General features: G+C 41.5%; 1 long non-coding RNA gene across 1 annotated transcript; it reads left to right on the top strand.

The window, feature by feature from the left end:
• Positions 1-221: 221 nt before the first annotated feature.
• Positions 222-5,484, top strand: LOC116422026. Its single transcript, XR_004232626.1, has 2 exons — positions 222-1,111; positions 5,260-5,484. It is a non-coding gene; the product is annotated as an uncharacterized LOC116422026 (long non-coding RNA).
• Positions 5,485-6,058: the final 574 nt, after the last annotated feature.

Here is a 6,058-nt window from a genome sequence, read left to right as displayed (position 1 = left end):
TGTGTTCTATAAATCGTACATATACATCTATAAATCATCAATCTATAAATCGTCCTCCGGGGACTGCTTATTTCACTCAGTTAGTTCACACAAGGGTTCCCGAACTTGGCCCTCTCTGTCCCTTTGAGTTTTACTGGGGCCACGATACTCTCCTGTTGTTACAGGATGGGGAGGGAGCCTTTTTATCCTTGCGCCGAGCCCAGCAAGCTGCTCCTCTCCTCTCCTGCCAAATAATCTTGGTGGGACAAGTTTGCATTAAACATCTCTTCTTCTTCACTGAATTCTGCGCGCCGCCCTGCTCCTGAGAGTTGCCTTCTCCGAGGGCGCTGAGGATTTTCTAATCCCCACATCCCATAGTCTCTTCGAGTCCTCTCTAGCGCATGACGCCATGACTGTTGTTCTTCCCTCAGCTTGGGAGAAATCGCCCTCTAACAAGCCACCAGCCGCTCCTTGCTTCACTAGTCGGGCATGGAAGCGGGAGGACGGCCGGGGACCAGAAGCGGCTGTTACTAGTGAGACTTGTGGGTCTCGGTTCGAGAGGACCCAAGGATTGGTGGTGATTGTACCATCAAAGCAGTTTATGGAACTAGCGGGTGAATAGAATTGAAGCCAGATCGTCTTGTTCTGCTTCCTTTACATCACTCTTAAGACGCCTGCCGGGTGCATAGGAGCTTTGAAAACAGAGCCCACTGATGTAGAGCATGCTCTTAAATTTCATCATCCTTAAATCTAGACCATTTGTTTTAAATCTATTTTATGAGTGTGTAGAGAGAAAAAAACCCCGAAAGTTCGGATAGATCCCAGCTCACCCGGGATTCCTTATTCTTCAATCAAGCTGGACCACAAGCAGTTGGCCGGACCTTGGCATAGCCCTTTGCACCCATTGTTTGGCAATCCTGAGAGATCAGCCATACCGGCCCAGGAAGGGTCTAGAACTGGTACAGCAGGAGGGCTCCTGGGCCACTGGGCTCATGATGAGGAGGAAGGTGGCCCAGTTCCTGCCTACACCATGCCTGGCTACGCCGAGCGATACTGGGACATCTCAGAAATAGCTTCCCACCAAGTTTTTAGGAAGAAGAAGAACTAGGACAGGATTCTGTGGATCATTCAGGTGACATGGGGAAGCGAGGTGCCGTCACAGTGGATAGAACACCAAACCTAAGTCAGGAAGACCCGAGTTCAAACGTGGCCTCAGACGCTTTGTAGCTCTGTGACCCTAGACAAGTCACTTCATCCTGTTTTTGTGTGCCAATAGAAAGTCAAAGTTCCCCAAATTCATTGTTGTTCAGCGTTTAATCGGAGTTTCACCCTTCAGAGCCTCAGGGCCCTTCTAGTCTTCAATATCCAATATCCCAATGTCTGTCCAGGCTCAGTTTGTGGCTTCCATGACACTCTCTCCATCTCATACTCTTGAGCCAGAAGGGCCGTCCCTCCCACCTTTCCCATATACTGGGCTGGATTTCATCCTTAGACAGGCAGGATGGGAAAGAGTACTACGGTTTTTAAATCTGTAGGGTCATTTTAATGCGGAAATTCTGGCATTAATCAGGATTATTTGTCACACATCATGATTAACATGATTGAATCCATTTCCAGGAAGAATTCGTTTTAAAGGATCACTTGGCCCTCCCATGTGATTCCTTGTGGCAAGTGCGTCGGTCCATTTGGATCAGTCCCCAGAGAACTTGTGTCTATTTCTGTGGGACAGAGATTTTCTGCTGCTTTGGGCATCTCAAGGAAACTAGAGGTTGTTTGCCTATCCCCTTTCTTCCTTATTTTCTTTGATATTCCTTCCAGTTCTAGCTGAATGTTTTTGTCGGGGGGAGGACTCCACCTCCCCCAGCAATGTGACCACAAATTATTTATGGGTGTTCTTTGTGTCTATGAATGAGGGAGTATGTTTAAGGAAGCCTCATCCAGGAAGAGGAGTCCATTACGGGCAAGGGAGAGGAAGGGAGAAGGGAGAGCAAACCTCTATTTATATCTGGCTTTCTTTTTTTTGGATAGGTGAGTTTGTAAAGATGAGTGATTATTTCTTTTATTTTTCTGAATTTGAGGATGTGAGCCTTTCTAGCTGGCACAGGGTTGTCTTTATATGTACCTGTTTTCAAAAAAGTCTCATCTGTTGTTGGCGATACTTTGTTTTCTTTTTTCTTTTTTTTTGATGAGGCAATTGGGGTTAAGTGGCTTGCTTCCGGTCACACAGCTAGAAAGTGCCAACCAGCTGCCCCTGGTCCTTTGTTTTCAAAAAGGACCAATGACATCATGAGGATATCTTGACTTGTTCACAAATTGGCTTTAAGTGAGGTGGAATTCTACAGTTGTCAGCCTTACTCTTTCTTCCAGCATCATCTAAGTTCAGTGGCAAGACAACAGCCAGGGTGACTGGCAATGGCCTGGGGTTCAGTGGATAATCTTGGGATCGTTGATGCTTGACCAAGCTCTAAGTGCCCCCAGCATCAGCTGGCTGCTGGAACAAATTGTTCTCATCTGCCCGTTCTGCTGGGACAAGCCTTCACGTGGTCGAGCTAGGTATCCCCCTAACTCACTGATGGACGCGCAGCCTGTGGGTTACCCTCGGTCTGATTTAGCTCATTAGCCAAGACAGTCTTGCTGGGACGGGACTGCTGTGCTACAGTTTCTCGGAGCTTCAGATGAGACGTGGGGAATAGCTGGACACCAAAAGTGGATGAGCAGCCTCACACAGAAGTGCCATTGCTCCCTGAGCACTCTATAAATCTATTTTATCTGGTACTGATCAACCTATATAAGCTTTTTAAAAAACATATATATATATATTTTTTTTGGTGTGTTGCTATAGTTTTGGAAATAACAACTAATTTAACTGCAATTTTAGAAAGAATGAAAAGTTTTTTCTTTGCTTTGTTTCCTAAATTGAAGGTATCCCAAGTCCACAAAATTTCTATGATTTTATGCTTCCCTAGAGTGAAAATTAATTTCTTCTTCTTCTAAACTTGGCACTTTGAATGAAAAGAGTAGAAAATAGAAGAATTCAGAGAGTGCTTCTCTTTTCTTCTGAGATATTGTTCAAAAAATAGATTTAATAAAAGAAAGAAGACATGTAGTCTATATTAAAACCTGAATCAGTGATAGAAAATACTTGAAAAAACTTAACTAGGTAAAACGAGGTCTAAACAATGTGTGATGTTCAATAATATACTACATATTATACATGTAATATATACATTATGTCTATATATACAGTATACATATAATAACATACATGTGTATTATCTCTGCATACATAAATATGTGTATGTGTGCATGTGTATATGTATCATTGTAGTGTGTATCTGGGTACATTATTATGTGTCAATTAGGTGCCACAATGGATATATACCAAACCTTGAGTCAGGAATGCTTATGTATTGCTGAGTTAAAATCCAAGCTCATACACTTACTAGCTGTATAACCCTGAGCAAGTCACTAAATCTGCTTCTCTTTGTAAAATGAACTGAAAAAGGAAATGGCAAATCACTCCAGTATCTTTGGCCAGAAACCTCCAAATTACATCACAAAGAGTTGAACATGACTAAAACAAATAAAAAGTAACTACATACATAAAGGTATACACACATACATCTCAATAAATTTACCATTAATTATTTTATCAGATAAGAAAAAGTGTTGAAATTTTGATCTCACTATTTATGAAGGCTAACAATATTTATTGACATAATTATCATAGAGACAGGAATTATAGAAAATGTGTGTCCCCCTATGCCCCTTTTAGATTATAGATAAGCATTGATTTCTGTGTTGTGTTCTGTGAAGATGAGGAAAGATTTGGAGTTTTTTGTTTGTTTTCTTTTGTTTTTTAAAACTAGAATTATATTAAGGATTTTTATGTTAAATCATCATCTTTTACTATTTTTCTAAACAGAGATAATTTTGTTAAGCAATCTAATTAGCCCCCTTTCCTCCCCTTCATTTTTCTGGTGCAATAATGTGGATGTTTTCCATTGAGTTAACTTTCTTCTTGTGGAAGTATTTCATTATACTTGTGTCCTGAGGATCCAGGATGATACTTCAAATACGAAAATATAGGATATGGAAAAGTTTGCGGGTTTTTCCCTACAAGAATGTAGAACTAAATCTGTTGTGCCTTCAAAAGATTTGAATGCTATAAATGGGGAAAAAATACTCTATAGTTTGGAAGTCAGAATGTTTGCAGAATTACTGCTCTATAAGAACAAGGCAATGAGAAAATTGAGAGACTTGGCCCTGCAAAAAGCCCTGAAAATACGAGCTCCAACTCCAAAAGGCAAAGAAGGAATCATGGGCAGCTTCGAGGCCCCAACCTCCTCCAGGAGTCTTCCCACCAGGTGCCTGACACCTATCCATCAACTGTAGCCCTTTATTAACTCCTTTTTCTTTTAATGTCTGTTTTGTGAATCAGAACCTGTTCTCAAGGCTGAGGCAAGAAGGCAGATTCAGGGCTCCCACGTATCTGTCATATAGATCTTTCCTTGACTTTTTGCAACCTCCAGCTTACAAGGATTGTGTCTGGGACAAAATGTCCAAAGCCATTCCTTGAGGGGAGGGTCCGAATAAACTGTCAGCTGAGGATAAAGTGGGAATCACAAATATTGTGATTTATGTTTATCCCCAAAAGCTTCCATCTTCTGCAATATGTTGAGAAAGTTCTTCGGAGATTTAAAAACCAGATTCATCTAAAATCTGAATCCAATTTATAGCTGGGGACCTAAATTCCTTCCTGATGGAGAAGCCTTCTGTTGCTCACTTAGAGCAGAGATGCCCAGTAGGTGAAGGTGTAACTGGTAAATGTTTTCCCAAGAGAATGAGAAGCTAATATCACAGGGTAATGTTGGTTTGGGATTTTCTAAGTCAATCTGTGGATAAATTTCAATTCCAGGCTGACACCACTGATTTAGAGTGAAATTTTCCAACAGGGACAGGAACTGGGATTAAGAATACAAAGATTTGGGGCAGCTAGGTGGCTCAGTGGATAGAGCACCAGCCCTGAAGTCAGGAGGATCTGAGTTAAAAATTAACACTTCCTAGCCAGTGTGATCCTGGGCAAGTCACTTAACCCCAATTGCTTCAGGGGAGGGAAAAAAGAATACAAATATTTTTGCAGGGACTGCTTTGTCTGGATCCCAGTGAATTTGATGATTTGTGTCCAAGAAATCTGAGCCTCGATTCTTCTGGGTGACTACAACAGCTCTGTCTGTTCCTTTTTGTCTTGCTGACTACTGTTTGCTTTTCTCTCTCTAGGTCCTCCTAACTCCCTCTTCCTCCAGACCCCACTCACGGTAACCTTGAGAGACCTGGCTTTCAGAAGAATTGAAGGCAAAAGCCTGGATCCCGAAGTCCCAGATTATATCTACTATTAGCAATTTGGAATACATGCACTGAAATGCAATGAGAAAAGTGCCTCGAATACAAACTCATCTGCTAGACTACAAATTGAAAATCTGATACCTTATCAACTCATTCAAGGAGGAAATTGATTGCAATGAAGACAGAAAAATGTCCGGTAGAGGGTAACAGCAGGAGTGCTTTCCAGGGAACTTCCCCTCTCCCTGAAGAGCTTCAGGCAGATACTGGAGGACTCACTCTAAAACAGAGGTTCTACCTTTTCTTGCATCACAGAAGCCTTTGATGACATTCTGGCCAAACCTATGGACACCTTCTCAGAATTATGCTTTTAAGTGCGTGAAATAAAGAGGATCCCAAAGGAAATGAATTATATTGAAATGGAATTATTAATATATGTTAAAAAAAATCAAGTTCACAGGCTGAGATACCTTGTTTTAAAGAGAAATCCTTTTTCTAATAAGATTAGATTGATTGGAGTCTGTGATAACTCCTACATCCTTAATAAGAGTTCTGAAGGACAATCTGAGCTCGGATGCTAGATGGACCTGGATGAGTCATTCAACCCTGTGGACATCAAACTTATCAGAAAAATGAAAACAGAAACCCCTCATCTACCTTTATCTAGGAGTTTCCATTAGGGTTGAAGGAGTTCACAACTCCCAATCCCAGAAACGTAAAGCTCATGCAAGTCCAT

Source organism: Sarcophilus harrisii, chromosome 2 (assembly GCF_902635505.1).
Source record: "Sarcophilus harrisii chromosome 2, mSarHar1.11, whole genome shotgun sequence".
Lineage (NCBI taxonomy): Eukaryota > Metazoa > Chordata > Mammalia > Dasyuromorphia > Dasyuridae > Sarcophilus > Sarcophilus harrisii.
Note: the sequence above shows the minus strand (reverse complement) of the source record. Positions and strands in the feature narration are given on the sequence as shown.